The sequence below is a fragment of the Bombus affinis genome, unplaced genomic scaffold (genome assembly GCF_024516045.1).
Source record: "Bombus affinis isolate iyBomAffi1 unplaced genomic scaffold, iyBomAffi1.2 ctg00000064.1, whole genome shotgun sequence".
NCBI classification, from domain to species: domain Eukaryota; kingdom Metazoa; phylum Arthropoda; class Insecta; order Hymenoptera; family Apidae; genus Bombus; species Bombus affinis.
In genome coordinates this window covers 1472609-1497303 of record NW_026108821.1, presented here as the reverse complement: position 1 = coordinate 1497303, position 24695 = coordinate 1472609, and the positions used below count along the sequence as shown (strand labels likewise).

Genomic DNA, 24695 nt, shown 5'->3' with positions numbered 1-24695 from the left:
GCAGTCACCGGGTGTTTCCACTGAGGCTCAAGGAAAAGTATACCTTCTTCATGAACGGGAAGACGAGCTTCCCTGACATAATAAGCGTATCCAATAAGGTCAGCGAGATACACGCCGAAAGCGCGGTCTTGGACAAATACTCGGCCTCGGACCATCTGTACGTGCTCCACAGGTTTAAGGCGAGGAAGACCCGAACCGTATCGAAGTTCTACAGGGACGTGACCAAGGACATGTCGCCGGAGGAGTTCCTGAGCAGATTCGACGACACACTGAAGAAGGAGGACCTCAACGCGGCTATCGGAGAGGATGGGGCCGAGCCCCTGCAAAAGAGCATCGAAGGTACGTGCGAAGGGATGCTAAGGAAGTCGAACAGTGCGGCGAGCCGCAAGTACGCGAACTACTGGTGGAACCCGATGATCGCGGAACTGAGAGCGCAGGCGCACAAAGCGCTCAGGAAGGTGACGAGAGAAAGGAAGAAGAATGCCGGCAACACCGAGCCCCTCGTCAACGCCTACAAGGAGATCCGAAGGCAATTAAAAAAGGAGATCGCCCGCAGCAAAAAAACAGCCTGGGCAGAATACTGCAAGATACTGGAGAGCGACCCTTGGGGCAAACCCTATCGCACGGTCATGAAGAAATGTAAAAGCAAGGGACCAACCAACGACATGCCGATCAACATGGTGAGGGCAGTCCTACAGAGGCTATTCACCTTGGGACACGGACCCCCCCATTATGAGGGCCGCGAAGAGGCAGAGACCGAAGAAGAAGGAGATATTAGCCTCAGCGTCGCCATCGGCGAAGGCGATGTCGTCGATGCCGCCGGAAGAATGAGCACCAAGAAGGCTGCAGGAGTCGATGGCGTGCCGGGCGGGATCGCGAAGCTGGTAGCGAGTCGCAGGAGCGAGCTCGTGACAAGGGCGTTCAACGGCATCACTGAATCAGGAAGGATCCCAGTCTGCTGGAAGACGGCCAGAGTAATACTGCTAAGGAAACCGGGTAAGGATCCCAGTCTCCCTAACGCGTACCGGCCGATAAGCATACTCCCAACCATGAGCAAGATCTGGGAAAAATGCTTTAAGAAGATCATCGAGAGATGCATCGGAATGGACCCGTTCCATCGGAGGCAATATGGCTTCAGAAAGAAGAGGAGTACGGTAGACGCCATCACGCAGGTGATGAAGTTTGCCAATATCTGTAAACAGAAGAAGGTAGTATGCGTGATGATCACCCTGGATATTAGCAATGCCTTCAATTCGCTTAGCTGGAAGAGCATATACGAGGAATTTGACAAGAGGAAGCTGCCATGGAAGGTCAAAATGCTAATCGGCAGTTACCTATCCGGAAGGAGGATCATCGTGAGCAACCAGCACGGCACGGTGGAGCACGAGGTGGCGGCGGGAGTCCCGCAGGGATCCATCCTCGGACCATTCCTGTGGAACTTGGTATACGACCGGTTGCTCGAGAGACTCGACAACATGCCAATGGTCAGAGCAACCGCCTTCGCGGATGATCTGGCCATCACATGCTCCGTCGGGAGGAACGAAGAGGCCTCCGCCAAGGTCAACACGATGCTAAGGATCGCCAACGACTGGTGCACGAGTGTCGGGCTCACCCTGGCGAGAGAAAAGACGGAGGTCATGTTCATCACAAGCTTGCGAGTGCCGAGAGTGGTGAAACTCAGGTTGGGCTCCTCGGACATCGAAACGGTCGATCGCATCAGGTATCTCGGAGTCGTCATTGACTCCAGTCGGAGGTTCGGTGCGCATATCGAGATGGCGTGTAACAGAGCCGACAAGTTAATAGGAGCACTTAGGGGAATTCTACCCAACATCAACGGGCCGCCCAGCTTGGCTCGGAGGCTCTACTACAATGTGTGGGAGTCCATCGTAACTTACGGAGCACCGGTGTGGGCTAGAGCAGCGAATACCGATAAGAACAGGAAAAAGCTGAAACGTGCACAACGAACGGCCCTGTGCATAACAACGACGGCATATCGTACCGTCTCCCACGCAGCACTTTGCGTGTTGACCGGGAATCTCCCGATTTACATAAAGATAAAGATGCTCGGAGAGACCTACGAAAGGAACAAGATCCACGGGCCCAGGAGTGGCACGGATGACGACTGCAAGCTGAAGGAGGAACTGGAGGCGATTCGCAAGAAGGCCCAAGAGGACTGGCAGAAGGAGTGGAACAACTACAAAAAAGAAAATATCACAAAGAAGCTAATACCGAGTGCGCTGTTATTTACCAAAAAGAAGATGGACATCGATCACCACACCATGCAGCTGCTAACCGGGCATGGGAGCTTCGGTGTCTATAGGAAAAGGATTGGCAGGGACAGCGACAGCAACTGTCTCGACTGTGGAGACCCGAACGACGATGCAGAGCACGCCCTCTTCGCGTGCCCGAAGTGGGCGGACAGAAGGATCGAGCTGGAGAACGCTCTGGGCGGGAAGATAGACGTGGGCAATCTGATCGCCACGGTGACCGCCAAGGACGAGAGCTGGAATAAATTTAGGCAATTCTGCAAGACCGTCATGTGTCACAGGAGGGTGACAGCGAGGGCCTGGGAAGAAGCAAGGAGGAGAACGAGCGAAACAACAACTACGCGGAGCAATGAGGGCAAGAACACGAAACAACGAAAAACCGCAGAAGGAGACCAGCCCAGTATTCTGAACTGGCTGAGAGGACGACATGAGGAGTAACGGCCCGAAGAAGTAGATACCACGGGGCACGAAAGGACAACCCTGATGACTGCCGACAGGTTTTACCGGGGTTGTCTGCCCCCCAAGCGGAGGAAGAAGGAGGAGGGGTTTTTAGTGGGTATGGCAACGACATCCGACCGACTCCCACATAACCCAGTGATGCGGGTCACTGGGCATGCGTAATAGCATTTTCCCCTCCCCACGCAAAAAAAAAAAAAAAAAAAAAATATCCCTGAACATCATGGCTTCAGGAATCGCGTTTGCTTCGTTTCGACTTTCTCTTACTTTCTTCAACTTTAAATTTATTCGATTTCCCTGTAACCGAATTATCAACGTTTTACCACGTTTGCCTGTCTTATCTTCGCTATTCTCGTTACGGATAAAATGAAAAAATAGTTGCAAAATTTCTGAAATTGTAAATACGACCAGACTGGAACGTATCAACGACATATACGGTGTCACAAAATTGTGACAAGTCAATATTCCAGTTGTTAGTTTGTTGAATTTACGCCACCGCTGATTAAACGTATCACGCTTTAATAGAAAATTCAATTTCCCAGCGGGGAAAATGGAATTTTGCGCTAATTAAATTATTGCGCTTTTGTACAAAATTCCATTGTTTTCTGTTGCCCGCGAAAATGCAATTTTACGACGGACATTTCAGACAAATTTCCATCAGACGGCTTTCCATCCGTAAAAAAGAATGCTATCTATAAAAGTGTCAATGGAAATTGATCAAAGTAACGTCAAACAAACCCGTTTAAACAGCGAGGTAAATAGACCAATTGCTTTTAACAAAACCTGTATCGTTGCTCTTAACCGTTTCACTTTTAAATGTCAATCGGCGCTGTTCCTCATTAAAATTTCGATTTAAATCGAACGAGAAATACAGCGTAACACTTGGAATTTTCTATCGTTTCTCAACCATACTTACGTCGCATTCTTCGATTCATAGGATCGCGATGTTGGATTCTTCGATTTCGATACAAAAACGTTTCACAGCTTTCGACGCGGGCAATTTAATTAAGAGAACAAATAATTTGTTTATAAACTGCCAATTACGTGCCTTGAATTTCCGATATATGCAATAAATTTCATTGCTACTTGACCTAAGTGGGTCATAAAGTTGCAACCGTGTAAACCGTGCCACGTAATTTTATTGCATTCAATTTTCCACGTTTCCAACAATTTATCAAATTAGAATTTATCCGCGCATCGTACGAAATTTTTCATAAAAATTGATTAATAATAGTAGATATATAGCTCCTCGTATTCGTAAAACAGATTTTTAATTTGTAAACAACGAGTCGTGGTAATTACGATATGATCGATTTTCAACTTAGCAAAATTTGTTTCCATTTAACATTCACATCCAGATTGTATTTCCTTTGTAATAAATTAATTATATAATTAAATAAATTTATTATTCGAACCGATATTCAGATACGTTTCGAGTATACTTGATAAATTTTCAGACTCGATTCTCCAAGTCGAAAATGAGAACGTTTTATCCTATACTTTTTCTTCATTTTTCCACAAGGATTCGCGTTGTTCTCGCTTTCAGACGTTGTTCGATTGCATCCTGTATATACGGGGTGTGCCAAATTTAAACCGTCAAATTGTAAGGAGTTGATTTACAGACAAGAAGAAGAAGAAGAAGGAAGAACTTTATATAATGTTCGTCAACGGACGTTTCTTTATAGAATTACAAACGAGTATCGTTCGTACGAAACAGGTAACGACGCGTTTTCCATCGCAGCGTGCAAAAGTTCGCTGTATTATCGTGTCAGCGCAGTTGCATGCTTTTTATCATGCGACAACAAGCCCGTGTCGTTAATAGCTACAATAATGATACAATGAAAAATTATTATCTGGTATCTTTGATTGGTCGTTGGAGAACGTTGTCCGTGTGCTCGGATAGAAGCCTGACATCGATCAACGATGGGAGTAATACGATCTCGTACACACAGTTGCTAACAATTCGATCGAGTTGCAAAAACCGCGTGTTTTTACTCGTTGCGCTAGTTGTTCACGCGATCTCGCATCTCCAGAATAAACCTCCCGTTTTACAGTTGCGAAACCATAAATACAGAAAAGAAAACGCAGTTCTTGAAACTCTGACGAAACGCTGATAATACGGTCAATTGTCGCGTGCCGTGGAATGGAAAATTGGTCGTTACTTGTTTCATACGTACGATACTTGTTTGTAACTCTGGAAAAACGCGTTTATTGCCCAGCTTCGTACGACATGTTTTTCGATAAATATTTACAAAGCGGACAATCTCGCCATATTCAACGGCTTTGAAATATGTTTGCCAAAGCTAATATTCCGAACAACTTTTTCCTGTAATACTCTTTACCTTCGCTCTGCTTTCCGCGATATTCGCAGCAATTTCTGTCTCGACGACAGCGATGATTTCGTAGTTTCGCTTTTCTCGATATCACTGCTAAAGCTTTTCATACCTCGAATAACGACGCAAAGCTTCGTATGAATCGTATCTATCCTGTTACTTGATACGCGAATTTAATTCACGGTAGCCTCAGTGATGTTTCTTCCCTGTGCGAGTTGAAAATGATTATCAGAAATGCATATATATATATATATATAAATGTACGGACATCAACGTCCGAGACGTTCGTCCATGCCAAACGGTAACGCGTACAGGGAACATTTGTTCAAAATGACTTTGACTTTAGCTATATTTTCAAATTGGAATTAGCTAATGGTCGTTCGCTTTATAAATGATTATTTCTTTTTCTTCTTTTTGCCTGCAGATTAAGCCCTCCCTGTTTGACGGTTTAAATTTATTAAATTAAATTTATTAAACCGAATATATATATATTCGTTTGTACTCTCATACTCTATGTATGGTATTATCATATCGACGCTATCAGTTCTTACAGTATCACGATCACAGTCAATTTTAGAATTGAAGAAGCAATTAACGGCGGATCGCAAAGTAAGAAGCTTATAACATAATTGGCAAGGAAGTCGGTAAATCGATCAACCAATCACCTACATCCAACCGTCTAACGAAAGATGAAAAGCCATCGCGATAACGATCCTTCTCACCTGCAGGATTTTCCGGATTCACAGACACGAAGCTCGAATTATTCCTGATCGACCACCACTTTTCGTTTTTCGGCTGAAACATCACATGCTGGCCATTCGTCAGCGGCTGAACGAAGAACGATCTCTGCCCGATCAACATCAAGGCGTACACTTCTTCTTCGCATATCGTCACGACGACGAAGGAACTCGCGTCTCCTTCCAAGCTGCCTTGTCGAAGATCGCAGTTCGCCTTGGCGTTACGTCGCTCGGACTTGGTTTTACCCTGGCGCACCCAATTCACGGTGAAATTCGACGACAGTATCAATCGATCGTTGGCCATGGTCCTTAAGGTCCAGTTGCTGATCTCGGGGAACACCGGCTCTTGGTGGAGATACTCGCGCCAAGTTTCTCGGTCTTCGTGGGTCGATCTTCTGTTCCGCGCGCTCTCCTTCGGGATCACTCGAGGGTAAACGATCTCGTACTCCTGCAAGCTTTGCAGAAAGTCGCTTATTCGCGACTTAGTAGCGATCGTGCCGAGCAGCCACGTGGCGAGGAGAAAACTGGGAAGTTTCGATCGCGTCATGTCTCGCGCGCTTTGATCGAAATTTCAATAGGATTTTCTGGCTACCCAAAACTCGCCAGGCATGCTCGTTCACTCGCAGACGTAGTTATCGCGATGAAAGCAGCTAGTTCGCAGAACCGATATTCTCATTTCATTTCGCCGGTTCGTAACGCGTTCGAAACGCCGTGTTATATAGACGCGGATGCGACGATACTCTCGCGATCTAACATTTTCAATATCTCGCGCTTTATCACGTAGCTCGCGCGGAAGTAATACGAAGGTGAATCGTTGGTTTTAATACACAGGGTGTTGTTTAATCGATCGTATAATGGAGAAGGGAATGATTCTACGGTACACCAGAGATGAAATGAAATCATAGAATGCAGTGGTTTTGTAGGTAGTGCTTTATCGAAAAGATTAACCGTGAATATTTGCTCGACCTATTTATACCAAATTGATACAGAATCTTACAATACAGACGAATCTTTCTCAATTTCCTTCGATCATCGTCTCTAGGCGTACGAAACTGCCTCGTTGAATTCGAACGTTTCTCGATTTCCTTCGACGTCTTTCAATTTCTTCTTTCTTCAATCGCCGTTCGCCTTCTCAAAGCTGTCTTCGAACAGAATTCTTAGAACGACTTCCAATTCCTTTCGATTCGTCCAATCGTTTAGCTTTACGAAACTGTTTCGCTAAACTCCTTTTTCCACTGTACTTGCGTATCGTAACAAACTCGTCGGCGGTAACTCGCGTCGATTCACCACCAGTAAAGTAACCGGGAATGCAGCAAACTAGTAGTCGGTAGAACGAAGCGGAACGTAAGTGGAGCGAGCGATAAGAGCGATCGCGACAATCGCACGCCTCGCTGTGCGATTCCCACGCGAACGAATCATCAAATTCGAGCCAAAGATTCTCACTAACTCGAAGATTCGCGCCAGTATTTTCCACGCGCGCATCACAGAAATTCGAACGACTTTCGCGAAAAGGACGGAAGGATAAGACGATCGATCGGATCTCGGGTCGATCGCGATACCCCCGGACAGAAGGTTTCGACGAAAAAGTGGAGTAGACGCGACGAAGGAGCGTCGTGCAGCAACTGGTGGCCAATTTATTCACCATGTGCCGTAGGAATTTAATTTTCTTTCGCGCAAGAACGATCCACCATCGGAGAAAGTAGAATATAATTAATTTCGATCTCGTGTCGATCGCGACGTTCCGGATGGAACGTTTCGCCGAAGAGGTGGAATAAACGCGACGAAGGAGCGTCGTGCACCAATTTTTCCACCACGTGGCACCACGTGGAAATTTAAACGTTTCCCATGAAAATGATGTACCATCGGTGAAAGTAAAATACGATAATTAATCGGTCGTCGAGTCGAACGTGATATTCCGGATAAAATTTTTCGATGAAAAAAGTGGAGTAAACGCGACGAACGAGCTTCGTGCTACGACTGGCAGCCACATGGACGGATGAACGCGGCTGGAAACGCACGCGAGTGCAGCGGCGAATTGTGCGTAAGAGTAAGCGCGAACGCGAGACTGAAAAAAGCACCAGCGCTTACCGCCCACTGAAGTTCTAATAATGGCAGCTTTATGTGCAATCGCCGAGAAACGAGGATGCTGGCGAACGCATTGTTCGACCCCGACCGAGACGATTTAACAAGGGCCGAGGATTTCATCTTGAACGTTGCTCTCGACCCCACCAGAATTCTTCGCTTTCCCTTGAACCGCGAACTCGAGAATATCGTATTCAGTAAGGCGACGAATCTAATGAACGGGAATTAAATCTGTTCCGACAGCTTCCTTTGCCTGGATGAAAGTATAAGTACGAGAGATAAATTATGTTAGATAATGCACAGTGAGTGACTGGCAGAAAAGTCATATCTACTTACGTGTATGAATTCTAAGTAAAATTTATATTAAACATTACTTTTTTTTTGCCTATTACACACTTTTTTTTCTATTCTACGATATCTGTCACACGTTTACTCGTCTCGTCGATTAGAATTCAGTTTTATAAAATTACAGCATTTCTTCTTCAAATTTTCTTCAGGACTTTCGATATTTGCGATGCTCAGTGCGTGGTGGCTGTGCAGCTAACAATATCTTGTATATCAGTATCTTTTATAATCTTATACAGTGGCTGTGAAAAGGTATTTATATGCGTTAGGTTGTCCCAAAAGTTTCTTTAGTTTTATAAGGAAATATAATGTTATTATTATTGAATTCTGTATGAATAAAATAAAATGGATTCTATTACTACAAAATAGATCATACATAATTCAATACAATAATATGATACAAAAAATGTACATTTATTATTTCCTCACAAAACGAAAGAAACTTTTATGCCAACCTAATGCTAATACTTACGTATCTCTATCTTTTCCAATTTTTTTTCATCAGCCGTTACATTTCACTTTCAACTAGTGTCAATAGTTCGTAGTCATACGATAGTACTATCAAGTGACGCGAAATTTATCTGTCCACCTGCATAGTGGATGGTTTTCGACCAGTGACTTTAAGCGATTTTCCACTTTCTTCATATTTTTGCTTAGATTCCGCTTCGCTTAAAAAGATTCACATGTATCGATATGAAAATTATTGGAAGATATTCTAGCAACTTGCAAGAGTATTCAAGAATTTTTGAGCACACTTTTTAAAACACGAGAACGTAAACAGATATTGCATGATCCTAAACGATCCAGCGTGTAAATGTCGGTAAGGCTTTTGCAGACAGAGGACAATTAATATGCTTTCAATTAATAGAATTGATTAACACGCTGGGATAAACACAATAGTAGAAATAATACAGAAATACTTTTTGTAGCCACTGTAAGTAGCTGTTGGGTACAGTATTGTTCAAAAGTAGACAGACGCTCGATTACTTTTGGCAAAATGTACTTTACTCGCAAGATTATGCGTAAATGGACTGCAAAATTTCATAACAATTAAACGTAAAACGGACAATAGCCTACGTTTTGTAAAATGGTTTATCGAAATTAGGAGATAAAGAATTTCAGATAAGTAAGAGTGTAAAAAAGAAGAGAAAGATGGTTTTAATATTAATTTTAAAAATATTAAAAGGGACATTTCTGATTTTCTTATCCGTTGATAAATTGTTGTTTGAATAATTGCTTCTTGGAATAAAAAATATTTCTTTCCATTTTATTTGCGTTTTACACGACGAGATGAATGGCAACGAACGAGATGCAAAATGAGAGATGCTTAGCATCGAGGCATTACGCGTGGGCGATAGATTAGTATGACTCTTCAGAATGAAATTACATTACGCTTAACGACGATCGTTATTCTTTCCTGGAATGGTTTTATTTCCTCTTAACAAGGCGATGTCGTCTCACGTTTTCTACGAAAAACAAAAAATTCCATTCTTTGCCTTAGTTTTCATTATATGCTATCGCACGATAAATCATATCCCTTTGTTCACGGATGTGGAAATTTAATTAAAACCGATTCCTAGAAACGAATATGCGTTTTCCATTGGAACAAAACCCTATATCCCGTTAGAACCTTCCAGGAATTCAAGAACTTTGTAATTTTCCGTTTGACGATGTCGGATCTACATTCAACCTAAGCTCTCTCGATTTCTACGAAAATGATAACACGCAGATTTCCAGGATGCTGTTGAAAGAACAGAATGCACGAGTATAAACTGAATGCTTTCATTTAGGCAGTGTAATTACGTTAATTGGTTACAGCTGTAAACGCGCTGGTATAAACTATATAGTTTAAGCGATTTAGTAGATACCTGATCTCGCGTTTCCATGTTTCCAGCGAAATTTCAGTATTATAAACGGAATGCGGATGTTTGTGCGTTTGAGAGAAATGTGGGTGTGTATAAACGTCCAGGTTGTACACTCTTGTTCACGAGTATCGAAAAATATGCCGATCGTTAAAATTGTTCGCTTCCTGCAAAATAATCAAAATAATTGGAAACCAATCGGAGGATACTTAAAAATTAAAGTAAAATAAAAAGAAAATTAAGGTATAATTAATAAAAGAATATTATACAGAGATCGTACGAGGGAATTTAAATAAAAGTTGTGTACAATTTTCTAATGTTATGTGTCCACGAGAAAATTCCCATTCTATTGGGTTTTCCCAAAAATTTCTTTCGTTTTATAAGAAAGTGACAGATGCACATCATTTTTTGTTTTACATTATGATCCATTTTGTTCTATTAGTAGAAAACGCATCATACAAAATTCAATAAAATAATATAAAAGAAAAAATGTTGTGCATCTATTATTTTCTTATAAAACAGACAGAGACTTTTGGAACAACCTAATATGTTTCTCATTGACATCCTTGGGAATTATGTAGAGGATAATGGAAAAATGGAAATCGATAAAAAGTATTTATTATTATATCGAGATTAATGAGTTTTTTTTTTAGAAAAGTTTGTTACTTTATACAATTTATTGGTAGTGTATTGCTATAACAATTTTTCTAAAATTTACAATTTAAATTACATTGGTTCGTTGAACGATCGAGTAATAACTTAGCAGTGTTTTAAATCTCATTCTCGTAGATTTGATTGTATTTGTAATTATTATAATTATGAGCATCGTATTCTTAAGAACATCCCCTTTTTATATTATCAATTGTTCTTTGATTTATCGACATCATTAGAACGAGAACATCATTATTATTTTCTTATTTCTGAGCTTCGTATTATCGATATCGTCGTAATTTTATTGACTTATTAATCAATATTCATCGTAATATTATTATGAAACACATAAGGAATGAAACTCCATGTACACATTTATAAAATGAAAATAGCATTTTCATTGGTAATGCGACAAATCTTATGTATCGTGTTGTTGTGTAATATTACAGTGTATGTTACAATGTACGTATAAACGCGTTAATGGAACCAATTATTCTCATCGGCAACTAAAATGATTCACGATCGTGTGTTACTTCGTCTGCAATGTCAGGACGGATACATGATAATTGTTAATGTAATTTGTAATACTAAAGCTAGAAACAGATCGATCCCTCTTATCGTCAGATCGTTCGCAGCACCGGTACCGATATTGCAAAACGATTTCTCGCAGCAAGTGGTGCAAGCGGAGAGTTTTGTTCGTTCACCGACCACTATACATCCGGAGTCGCATTTGTTAGTACACTTTCTCTCCACCGACCAAGTTTGTGGACTAGACGTTGAATCTTCGGTGCTGGTAGTGTAAGAAAATCGCTTTACCTGAAGAGAAAGAAGCAAACGTGAAAGGAATATTTGCAGATTTTAAACTTTCACGATGTTCGTTATATGACATGTCCTAGCGGATCGCAAGAGACACTCGTACGCTAAAATATAGTATTTCTTTTAATTTTGTCCGAGTACGAGCTCATTTTGGGCGGCATTAAACCACGAACTTGATAGTATCGAGCGAAAAGAGAAAAAAGAAGACTGAAAAGAAAAGATGAGAAAGAATTCTACATATACGTAGAATGATTCTTGATACTAAAATTAAATTAATATTTGCAACAATTCCTTGTTTCACTCTGTATGACATTTCACATTGGAACTTGTAACGAACACGAGTGAGTGTGAACGTAACATATTTTTAGTCAAGGGAATATCAATTTTCCAGAATATCTCGCATCATTTCCAGAGAATACGGCTCGTTCATTGTTAATTCGGTCGGTTAATATCGATTACGGATTTCGTAAAATTTTTGCCGTGTATGTGCAAACTGTACAATTATATTATATCCAATATCATTGTTGATTACCAATAAATAAGAAGAACAAATAAAAAATTGCATTTGCATATTCCCTCAAATGTGTACACCATGTACATATGTTCCTATAAAGCGGAAACAATTTCAATAAAATACGTAATTATTATGAAACTGAATTGATCGACTATATTGAACATTTCCAAACACTAAAATCGTGTTATGAACGAAATGAAACTGTGGCTCTATCTTGAACAGCCTTCTCTCGCTCTCGTGTTGACGATAACTAATATCGCTTTTAGCTAGCTGTTTGCTATATTCTGTTTGCTTTAAAAGCACGCGATCAAAGCAAAATATCAAACATCTGCTGAAACACGTGCGTGACCTGTGTATAATCAACAAGCGTTTGAATCGCTGTTATCGTTTGTCATTACCATACAGGTCCTTTTGTCACCAGTGCACTTGTGCCCGAAAGTGGTGAAGTTTCCGGTCAGATTGGCGCATCTCTCTCCATCTTCCATTGTATCACACTGATGACATCATAAATCGTTTGCTCGTTCCGACGCTGCGTGAGTTCGATGTTCCGTAGTTAACAGTTGGCCTGATCATCGGACACAATCAACCGACAAATACGTATTAATTAATAGAAATCGTGATTTATCCTAGATTTCTAAAGATTATTAAAATCGACGTAGGAATCGGACGTAAGACGTTGGGCAAATCGTTGTCTACTTTTTAATGCTTCGCATCTTTCTCTCTTTTATTTCTTAGAAATTACTTCCTTCTACATCTTCCTTTCTTTCATTTTTCAAACAAATGTGTCGTGCTTTCATTAACGTCAGATTTTTGTACATTTTTATAAAAATAAATAGATATTAGTCTTGACATTTACAGACACATCGGCGATATGCGTAAGATGAAATTTCGTCGCGTTCGTTGACAAGATTGCTAGGAAGATTGCGGAAAGGGATATCATCGAGGAAATCGTCTAATAAGGTGAAACATCGGTTTAGGTTTCTTATTTACAACGGAATTCTTCGGATGTTTAGCTTTTCCGTCGAATAGCGTCTCTAACGATATTTAGCCAAATTTTCCTGCTGTTCTTGCGATACGTCCGACGGTAAGACTTGGCAAGCAAAATATCGTAAACCTATCTGGAAATTACGAAAAATTTATTTCGATTTATTTCAATTAAACGTATTCCGAGAGCATCAAATGTATTCCTTATCCATTGACAGGTAATCAACGAAATCATACACGGGTACTTAAAAATACCTACAGTTATGAAAGATATTTCCAAGTTCGGAAAAACGCTTCCACGCAAGTTTGACCAATCGTACCAATCCTCTAGAGTTTCAGCTTCTTAACAGATTGGATCATCTCCGAAGATTAAACAGACGGTATACGACTACGTTTGCATCTATACGACAATTGAATCTACGCAAGACTGCAGATTCGATATCCACGAAATATTCTATGTATATTTCATGAAGTTAAAAATTAAACTGTTTTATTTCACATCTGGTTCCAATAGAATAAGATGGATTAAACGTAATTCAATAAAATAATTTAAAACAAAAAATGTTGTGCGTCTATTATTTCCTTATAAGATAAAAGACACTTTTGGGACGATCTAATGTTAAAAATTCTCTGTGAAAGTTGATTGTAATATTCTTCTTATCTAAAGAAAAAGAGAAAATAGAAATAGATGTATTCAGTATGAATTATTTATTTTATACATAGGAAACATAGGCAAGACGGTAAATGAAAAAGGTAGCCTCGAAATGAGAATTCATCGCGAAGCTTATCACGGAAGAAAAGTGAATTAAATGCACCGTGTACGATGACCGTTGTTTACACGATTCGTAACACAAATGGCTAACACCTACGAGTGAAGGCTTCAACAGGTGCACTTTCCTCTATATGCAGTTTATATGTAGAGGAAGATCTTCGCTATAAATAGACGAAACATCGTTCCTTCAGACATCTAGTGAAAACTCCCTCAACGAAACACGCTCCTAAAACGCAACTTGCTCGTAAAACAAATAGGGCCATGTAACTGAAAGGAACCTCGAGAAAGAAAGAGAAAAATGGGAAGAAACAGAAACTTCCATTTTCCATTACAGAAACGCTCTTTGTTGAAAGAAAAATTCCTCAAATTAAAAATTCTCAAAAACGAAATACCGCCATTGTCTATCCTGGCAAATTATCTTCCGTCTTAACCAGTTACCTACTCTTGACGAGTATACTCGTCACTGCAATTTCAGCGAAAACTAAAATATATTCGTAAATTTGAAGACGTTTCGACCATTTGGAAGCCAGGACCAGGTAAAACGAACAAATGAAGAGATATAAATAATTATTATGAAAAAACTATAATACAGCGTGAACAAAGTAGTTGTTCTGTCCTTTCTACGCATTTTAGTCGCATTAGTCGCAACGGCTAACTGGTCAATACATTGTTGAGTCGATCAACTTTGGTATTCCGATCGTATCGACGTGAAAATCGGCGTGACGAATAAGGCGCAAGAATCGTTTTCTTCTCTCACAAATACCGAAGATGAACAACGCGTATCGGCGAATTTTTAATTTCAGAAAAATGTAATTTGATTCGTGGCGAAACGTGTGAGAAACGCGTCGAATTAAAGAGGCGAAGGTTTAAACAGCCCGACAAAGCGAGTGAAATGCGAGGCTTACCATTGATGCTTACGACCATGGAGATAGACGCGACGATCAGGAAGTACGTGACAGGGTACATGTATCGGCCATGTTGATAACGTCTAGCGCGTCATATTCGAAAATAAATTCGGCTGTTTAAATTGCGATCGGCTGATGTCCTTGGCGCATTGATCGCATGCTGGTGTATGGCGGCGAGCGCGTTGCAACGCAAAACGAGCGGATTTGGGTACAATAGACAGCCATATTGAGAATAGCCGGAGTCTGCGCTGGATGGGTACAGCTGCTCCAGAAACCTTGAAGCCCGAGGAAAATCAATATCCATGGCAGCCGGAAGGTCTTGTTCGTTCAGCGGGAACGTTTGACGTCAAAGTTTCTGCGCATTCGCATCACATCCAGGAAAAAGAAAATTCACTGTCACTGAATCAATGATTTGTCGACACCGCAACTAAAATTCAACTTACAATGCCTCGAAAGCTAAAATAGTCCGACACTCGCCGTAAAAATATCTTTCGTTTCGTACGTTCATTCGAACGAAATAACTCGTCTGCAACTGTGGACCGAACCATTTGAATTTTGCTCGACGAGTTAGAGGAAATCTTCGGAATGTGTTATTTAAATCTTCGTTACAGGTACAGCTAGAAAAATTGTAAAAAGCTACCTTTACTTTCTTCTTCGCTATTCCGACTAATTGTAGTTCTTTCAACATTTCTTTACACGTCACCTATTGTTAATCTTTCCAATTCTTCTAACTCGTAAAAAAAAAAAAAGAAAAAAGGAAAGAAACAAATTGTTTGACTCAATTTTTGAAAAGTTATTCTGTTTTAAAGAACGCACCAACGCCTCCTATAGCCCGTTACACGAGACTTCGGGATTTTGTTCGTTTTGTAACGAAACACGACTATCCCGATCACATTGGTAGAATTTGAAATCATCCTGAAAGTGCAAATGTAAAAGACAGAAAATAGTTGTGGCGAATATTTGGGGGGGGGGGATAGTACATAGTATAGATAGGTATTTTGAGCGTACAATAAATATCAAAAATTATTCCATTGAATATCAAGACTTATCGGTACAACAGATAATTGACTGTTTAATTAATTTCGTGAAATTAATTTCCTCCACGAGATACACCATAAAGAGCTATCTTCAACATATTATAGACGCTAAATACTGTCCCATTGAACATTGAGATGCATCGATGTGATGGATAATTGACTGTTTAATCACTTTTGGAATCTCTGCGAAATATACACTCGCACTAAATATCTTGTTACTTAAAATACAATATAATATGTAATATGCGATATGTAATATAATATGTAACATACACGTACACACGCGATATATTTATAAAGAAGCACGTATCAGAGTTGGAATAATTTCGTGAGCAACAGTAGACGGTAAATGTAATTTGCAAACGACCTCTTTATCAAATATCGATAAACGCGATCGATATGGAAGGGATCAGTCCTTATGCTGGCCAAATATTCCGTCATCATTCAAACATCCATCGAAACTAATCCCAGTACATACCATTCGAATAATCGAGTAACTTCGTTATCGCGTATGATACAGTGCACTTACTTGATTGCAATGATATCTCAACGATTATTAACAGATACCAAGATGTCTCGACAGTTGCAAAAATCTTTTATAAATAAATTACACGTGGCTCGCGAAGCTGTTTCAACGTTGCTGGAAACTTTTTGCGTATATGATATACGAAGCATTTCGAAATGATCATTGCAGCACTGTAGCGAGACACGCCTAACTTGATCGTATCGGTGAAATTTCAAACGGATTTGGAAGTGTGCATAGAAGTTATATTTATCAGGGACACGTACTTTCCAAAAATCATCAAACTATTCGAACAGTCAATTATTATTTAGTATGTTAATAAGCCACGATGTAATACTCTTAAAGAGTTAGAAAGAATAAATTTTCGGAAAATGGAACAATTTGACTTTCAAATGGCTTGTACGTGATGTAATCATCTGTTTGATGAACTTTTAATTGCTATCGTAGATAGGATCGTAAAATACTACGAATGTTACAGACATTGTCGTGATTTTCCTATAAAGTAACACACGACGCGTAGTCCGTTTGATGTTCGATTTGCTTGGCTCTTGTAATCCAATTTCAATAAAATTGTACAAAATGCACGTGATACGAAAAAAAATATAAAATATACAAAATACTCTTTACTTCTCTTTTTTTTCTTTTCAATCATATTCTCAAAAATATGAATTTGCATCAAAATCTACAGTCTAATTAGAATATTAGAAAGAATATTCAGACAGACGATGTATATAAAGGAGATACAAATTACGACGATGAGAGAACTCGCAAGATATTTGTATCTGTGAAATTGCAACTGTTGCGTCGATAAATATCTACGCCGATTAAATTTTTGATACACTTCGGATTCTCATCGGAAAACCAGTAATAACATATTTCTATTTCGTAATATATTTCTGATATACAGAGGATGCTCTCAAAAAAATATACACCCACTTTAATTAAATGGTATCGTGAAATTGCTGCATCGTATTATTACAATTTTTATACAAATCTTCCTTTCCTTCAATTTTGTGTACATTTCGGATGTATTCCTTTCTTTTAATCCTATTAATGGATCGATAGATTTAATTTTATAAAATTGATTTTTTGAATATTTATACATTCCATATCTTTTTAAGCACCACGTCACATGATTCTTTCGGTAGAAATAACTGCGTGAAATTACATTTTCTCTGTACCTGGGAGCTTTTGCGCTGTGAATTTTATACGATCGAAGCCCCTTTTTCGAGTGGCATGGGTGCTTCGGCATGGGAAAGTGCCTCTCCGTTATCGTTTTAGCTGGCTGTTTCCATTTGTATAAAATCGTCGTTATTATCGTCTTTATCACAACGAAACCATCCCATTACATCAGTGTATTTAAGGTTTCCCCACAGTTACCCCATCATTCGAGCAATCCACGTGCTTTACATAATTCTCAATATCACGTTTCCATTTTCTAACATCTGTGACTGTAGCTTTTCCAACGTCACGTACTCTTGATGAATTCTATCGCCGATTCTTACACCACCTCCCACGTTTTTAATTAAATTGTATTTTCTTTCTGTACGACTGGAACGTTGTTAGTTTCATACCAAATTCTTATTTATCGGAATTCTATTCTATCGAACAGAGAAAAGAATGTGTAGATTTTTTAAAAAGAAACTTATCCGTCACTGAGAAATGTTAAGTTCGACTGATAAAACGTACAGACACCAGAGTATTCGTGGGAGCAGTCGAACATCAACGATTCTACGATCTCGGCATATTCCACCTCAAACGCGATTCCGTAAAATTCAAACTAATCGTCCAGCGAGCTGTTCCATGTTTTCCAAACTGAACAGATCGTGAGCATCGGCCAGCGATATGGGAAATGAAGATAATTTCCAATTGTTCGTAACATCTGACGATCATTCGACTTAAAACATAGTTCTCGCGGTCGCGGCAAACAAGTTACGCAGGCAATTTGTCAGCTGTCGAACGAGAGAGCTGGCTGGTTGTACTGCGTTGAAGCAGAGCGATTCGAAGAACGGGAGAGACGCGAAAGGGAAGCGTTCACCGAGAATACGTCCGTTTCGTCTTTCTCGTTAGACGGTGGAAATGAATTGGCGATTTCACCATGAATACTACAAAGGAAGTTAACGCTGTAACTGGCGCGAGTTTCGCGTGAAACGTAGCCTTTGACGAGGTGAAAGCCGGTTTGTTTGCGCGTCTCGCCGAACAAATCCGATAACTAAAATTGTCTGGCGAAATTGTTTTACACGAGCCGTGTTCTCGGTAACGCTAGCGGCTATTTAATCAAAATTGTCGGCCGCGTTTCTCGTTGGCCGTTCGATCAACCAACGTGTAATTAAAATGATAATCTTAATAGATCCTCATGGACAAAGCTAGCGAGGCTGGCAGTTGGCGAAGCGAGCTAAGCAAATAGCGAATTATATCGCGTGTTATAACTGGATCGTGGAAGTTTGCGCATATTTTTACACTGATAAATTAACCCTGCTGCTGATCCTCTAATATTTCTCGTTCGATCTCATCTATTACAAATAACAGATACGTAAGACAACATAGGAAAATATATAAGTAAATAGTATCGCGAATAATTACGAATAATTGCATTCATTTTCGTTAAAGGTAAATTATATTGTATTTACGTGCCAAGGATAGAACTGAAATTGCCGCTGATATTGATTTATTCTTGTTAAATTTCAATGTCAGAATAAAAAAGTTTAGCAGTTAGCCGTTGCGACCTCTTTGAAAAGCGTGTACCTAAAAGTGTGTCGCGAACAGTAAGCGATGGCGAGTATACTCGTCGAACACGGAGTACGGGTGGCTGTTATAATATAGAATTAAGTTGTTACGAAACGACTGTTTTATTTTTCAATTTAGTACTGACGGGGCTCGTCGTAACGTAAAATACTGCCATCTCTTCGTGACGAGTATACTCGTGGAAAACAGCCAATTGGTTAAACCAGGACCAGATCACGATACCGTTTAAAGATGAAATTTGTAGAATGGTTAGAGTTAGAGAATATCGGAACTTTGTATTATTATAACGTTTACCATCGCTGCGCTCTCGATATTAACCCTTAACTGCTGCTCTGGGGCTCCCAGACGATATAAACATCCGCGTAACTTCGCTCTCGAGCAACGCGTGATGTCAAGTGTCTTGGTAATTTTCAATTAAGTCGCCCCTTATGACTATAACTTATAACTTCTGATCTTTGTTCCGTATAGGAGTAATTGAGAACGTACAACTTTCCTTTCGCTTTGTTTCGTCTTGTCCATTATGGATGAAAATGCGATTATAGTTACGAAACGAATCATTCTTCGTTGATCGCGATACAATGGAAATGTTTACAGCGAACGTTCCCGAGTGCTTCGAATAAAGAAAGAACGATGCAATACGATACTCTTTGACTTATAAATAACTTTCCTTTGAGACCAATCCGTGGATCAATTTTCTGGCTCCGCAGACGCAATGTTACACGTAATCCTAGGAATCGTGAAGTTTTCAGTCTTTTCTAATATTATTTTTCAACTTGAAATTCAATCTATTGGACGTAGGAATATTTTTACTGTAAACTATTAGAAAAATGTCCATCGTATAATCGACGAGCATCGCGAGAGTAATATCCAGGCTTTAAATTCTAAAGGCTCGTTACCGTACAACTGTAGTAGGCAACGTCGTTGCTCTAAACATGTACGTAATTTTGTTCACATTGTATAACCGATAACTATTTTCTTTTTATTATTTCTTTTTATTCGAATGTCCTTCAGCTTTCGCTTTACCACCGTACATCATCCCTACGTCATGCACCGATACTATTTTTCTTTTACACGGTGACACTTACTTCTCTGCTTGACCATGCGATCGTGATCATCATGCAAATGGTCTAAGACTGTTGTCGTAATACTCTACGGAATAACTAAAATTGTTGTATCGTTCTAACACGTTATAGATTTTATTCAAGAGGAACGTTTACTCGATAGAAGACTCAGATTCATGAAATAAGACACGGGTTTTCCCTGACGCCACTTTACGATATAAATAATTAAACTTTTTCTCCCTCGTATATGGAAAGCTTAAAATACTTTTCCTGTATTATCTATGCCAAATCTCCTGTCAATTTCGTTACTAAAATAAATGTTACAGTTATCAGCAATAATCGCCTGCACTCGACTATACGTTTCTTTAATTAAAAATTTATCAAAGCGAAGTCTTCGATTCTTTAAATTCTGCAAAATTTGATGAAACGCGCAATGACTCGAAACTTCTGACGAGTAATGTACGCGAAAGACTCTGTATACTCGTTAGGTCGTTCCTTAAACGAGAAACAGATCGAACTGTTCGCGTTCGAGTCAAACGTAAAGGGAAAAGATTAAATTTCCTAACTTTCCGTCGATAGGATCTTCATCGACGTTTATGACAGTTGACTTCTCTTAATTAGCGAAGCTTCAAGCTTTCGATATTTCCAAGTTTCAATAATTCTCATTCTCCGTTCGCCTTTCAATGACCGTTATTAGCGTGAGCGTGTGTCAATAATCAAAGCGAACGATGCTCTTTTGAACCTTCCTTTCCTCTTCCATTCGTCTTCCTTTTCAGAACGGAATAATGGCTAGATCTACTTTACTCGTTGCGCTGATTTAACGAGTGCGTATTTATTCTCTCTTTATTCTTCGTCTGCTTCTGCCTTCGCATTTGTTGAACATCGATTTGATTGCTGAACTCGACTGTGTGATTCTCCTATCAGGAACGACATTTGCGTCGGAATATACATGTTACGGTCGTTCTTTAAAATTCTTCTAAATTAAAAGTTCCTTAAAACTCTCCTAGCTGCAAAGTTCTTCTCCTGAAAGAGTCGCGGTAAACGTGGATATCTGACGTTACGCGTTCGTTAACGAGCATCTCTTATGTCAAATATTACAAAGCAACGATTTACCCAAAATATAGAAATATCTTCCGAAATAGCGGACTCATCGTTAGATTATTAGATCGTGGATGTTCGTGCATTTGTGGGAATTTTAAAAATGCAAAAGTCCATGAAACGTTTAGGAAACGTAGAGGATGAAATAAATCTCTATCCGTTTCGGTTTATTCAGTCGTATTCGTGAAAGTAGCAAACTGCACGAACATACATATATTATTATTATTATATCTTGCTTTTGCGAAAAGCATTTCTCTTGCAAGCATTTGCCTTTTATATTTCTTACTTTTGGCGTTCCGCGTACTTATAGGAAATTGCAGCTTAATCGTTGCAATAAAACTTATCGCTTTCTATTTTCCGTTTTTGCACATCTTCGTAAATTTATCGCATTAGCGACGTGAAGTATAACGGACGATTGATCGTAAATTGAAATCACAAATTCCCCATCGACCATTTCACAACAGACTGCCGCAGTTGCATGTTTTATAGGGGTGAATAGCCGCAGAGAAATCGATTCCAGTTCTACAAGGGACAAGTGTTATTGCTTTCATTTGAGCGCTCTGCCTAAGTATATTGTTCGTGGATTTACTGCAACTATGTTTGGGATTCTGAATTGCAACCTCCCAAGAGAAAACTTCGAAATGCTCTAAATATCGTATCGGCTACTTTCACGTAATGATATATTTGTTCTTTGACAAATAAATAAAGAAAAGAAAAGAAGAGTAAAATACACATCGAGAGTATTTTACCTCGAATACGTATTCAAGGATTATTTGTAGATTTTTCAGACCAAAGATACTTTTGTAAAGTGTATAATCATTTATCTGGAAAGTATTAAAAGTACTTCGTTTCTAGTAGGATTATATAATATCAATATCGTATTTAGGAAGTTGTGAAGTTGCGAACTTATTAATAGGAAACATCATATAGATACAGAGAATGAAATTACTGATCGATACAGAGGATATTAATTCATTTAATATCTTGGCGATAGCAGATGATCGCTTTGCAATTAATCAGTACTCTGCAATTTATAATTGGATATAATGCAGTTAATTATTTAAATCAATTGTTACGTGTATAAAGATTGATAGCAGGTATTTATAACTTTTCTGCGATTTTCACATTAAGCATGATGAAGCAGTTGAATGATTAATTGATTCTCTTTAACATAGCCATGAGGGAGACGAATTTTTTTTAAAAAGAAATATTCTCTTACCAACTACCGTAAAATACCGAGCGTAGGATTAAACTGTTAGTTGTGAAAACTATTAATATTAAATTAACGTTCGTTGGGACGATATTCGTTGGAATTATATTTTCAAAGTCTCATCTTTATGTATACTACCTGAAGTATAATATTTCTCCAAATAGTGAAATATAAAATAATGAAATGACGATGTTACAGTAAAAATCGTTTTATCGTACAAAATTGAATATCTTTGTGTATTTGCTACGATATAATTATTAAAAAGAAGAAGAAACTTTCAATCATGAGAAAGATAGAATATAATGAAATATATTCAGACATTGAATAAAAATTTTTATTTTCATTTCGGAAGATGGAACGAACACGAAATATGCAGCAAATTTTGCGAATATTTCAAAATGAAGGAACTGCACAAATATAAATATTTGCAAGTTAATTGCACTTAATATGGAACACCTGACTTTAAAAGCTTCCCAAAAAGAGAAACATGCTTTTCTTTTCAATTGCTTTCGAGAAATTAATAAGTCCTTTCTGTGTCGCTTTATAAATTCTTTTAACATCGATATTACGTTTTTTCCTAATATTAAATTCTAACAATTTCTTACAATTTTTTAGCTGAAAGTTGTATTAAAATAATTTTGGCAACTGCTGAAAATTGTTGAAATTGTTGCACCAAGAGCGTAATTTCTGGGAAAAAAGGGTCGATGAGAACTCAAATCCTTCCGGGACTGTTTTACTCGCTCTATTAAACAAACATGTTTAATGATAAATCATGCAAAAAGTAATATTTTTTACGTTCATTATTTAACACGACTCTCAGAAAAATTGTATAGGCTGTCAAACGTAACAATCAACTGCATTCGATCAACATGCTTTCATTTTTAAGGAAATATTTCATTTATTATTTGCGTTATTACTTTAATAAACGTTTGCTATACCGTTAACGTTCATATCTATAAACCAACGTTTACTTACAGCTTTACCCTTACATAACGTCAATCTTCGAAAGAATTACGGATTTTTATTATACAATATATTAATCTTAGTTATTATAACGTTAAGTTATTAGCAAAATTACAAGATTGAAGTTACCAGAAGAAAAAAAGCGAGGTGTTCGTTTCCTCTTTTACAAATATAGAAGAGGAAGGTTGCTTAAGAATGATTAAAACGTAAAATGAAATTCTAATTAAATAAACGCCGTATTACCATTTTTCTACTATAGTTTCGAGTAAATTCCGCGCACTAATCGTATCTCTCTACGGCACAATAATAACATTCTGTTAATCAGCCTTTGAAATGTCACCGCAAATGTTCCATGTGCAACGTGACGTGTATTCCGTGATAATTTTCTTAAACTATATGAAGTTAACGTTTATAACATTCTATAAAGTAATAAGCAAACTAAATGAATAGCCTTCATCACGCTGTATATCCTGTTTGCATATTTAATATTAATATCAAAGCTTCCATGCAAAAAGATGTTGTATTTTGCAAGCGTATTTTATTACCGAGTGCATAATAATTCATTAACAATCCCCACGATTTATCGTCACAGTACGAAAGTACGTTCAATAATTTACATTCTGTTTTTAAACAGCCTGTTGTAGCTATACTTTGTTTTCACGTATTTCAAGTAAACATATCATCGATAAATACACCAGTACAAACGCTATTATATCGATGCAAACGTTAAAACATTTTCATCATGGTGAAATGTATTTGGTACATCAATTTTAGCGAATTCAATTAATGTATGACGAATGTTAAGCATTTACTTTGATTCGTTGAGTTTTAAGAATGAAATTAATTAAAATTTCCTTCAATCAAGGTAGATGTAATTTTAACAGAAAATTCCATTAAATTTCTATAAGTATTTCTAATGGTTACTCTTATGCCTATAGATAAAAATTAAAAAGCAAACTATCCTATAAAAATTAACAGATAAGATTATTTTTTCCTGTTAATTTCTATGCCATAATTGCCTCTTCGATTCCCTATTTCTCTACGATTTATTCGTCTCGTACACAACTTTAACGTAATATTTGTAACAACAGACAGAGATACTTAGTTAGATTTAACACGATTCTTTTCTTCGCTTTTGTTAAAAAATTATTCGACCGCAGACTGCAGCTCCTCCTTCGATAAATTTTAATTCTCATTACGTGTACGTACATAAAACGTAGCGAATACGAAACAATCACAGAATAACGTGATCTTCGATGAGATGCGATGTTTTAATAAGTTCTGATAATAGATGCATCATTAAATATGTAATTGGAAATGGTTGTTAATCGCGA

At 38.5% G+C, this 24695-nt stretch overlaps 1 long non-coding RNA gene across 2 annotated transcripts; it reads right to left on the bottom strand.

Annotated features, from left to right (window-relative positions):
- Positions 1-8002: 8002 nt before the first annotated feature.
- On the bottom strand, positions 8003-19307 carry LOC126926947 (uncharacterized). Of its 2 annotated transcripts, none has more exons than XR_007715027.1 (6): positions 17974-19307; positions 14725-17885; positions 12462-12628; positions 8676-11549; positions 8212-8415; positions 8003-8128 (listed from the first exon to the last, which is right to left on the bottom strand). It is a non-coding gene; the product is annotated as an uncharacterized LOC126926947 (long non-coding RNA). The 2 variants fall into 2 exon arrangements; XR_007715028.1 differs by lacking the exon at positions 17974-19307 and having other exon boundaries at positions 14725-15079; positions 15168-15313.
- Positions 19308-24695: the final 5388 nt, after the last annotated feature.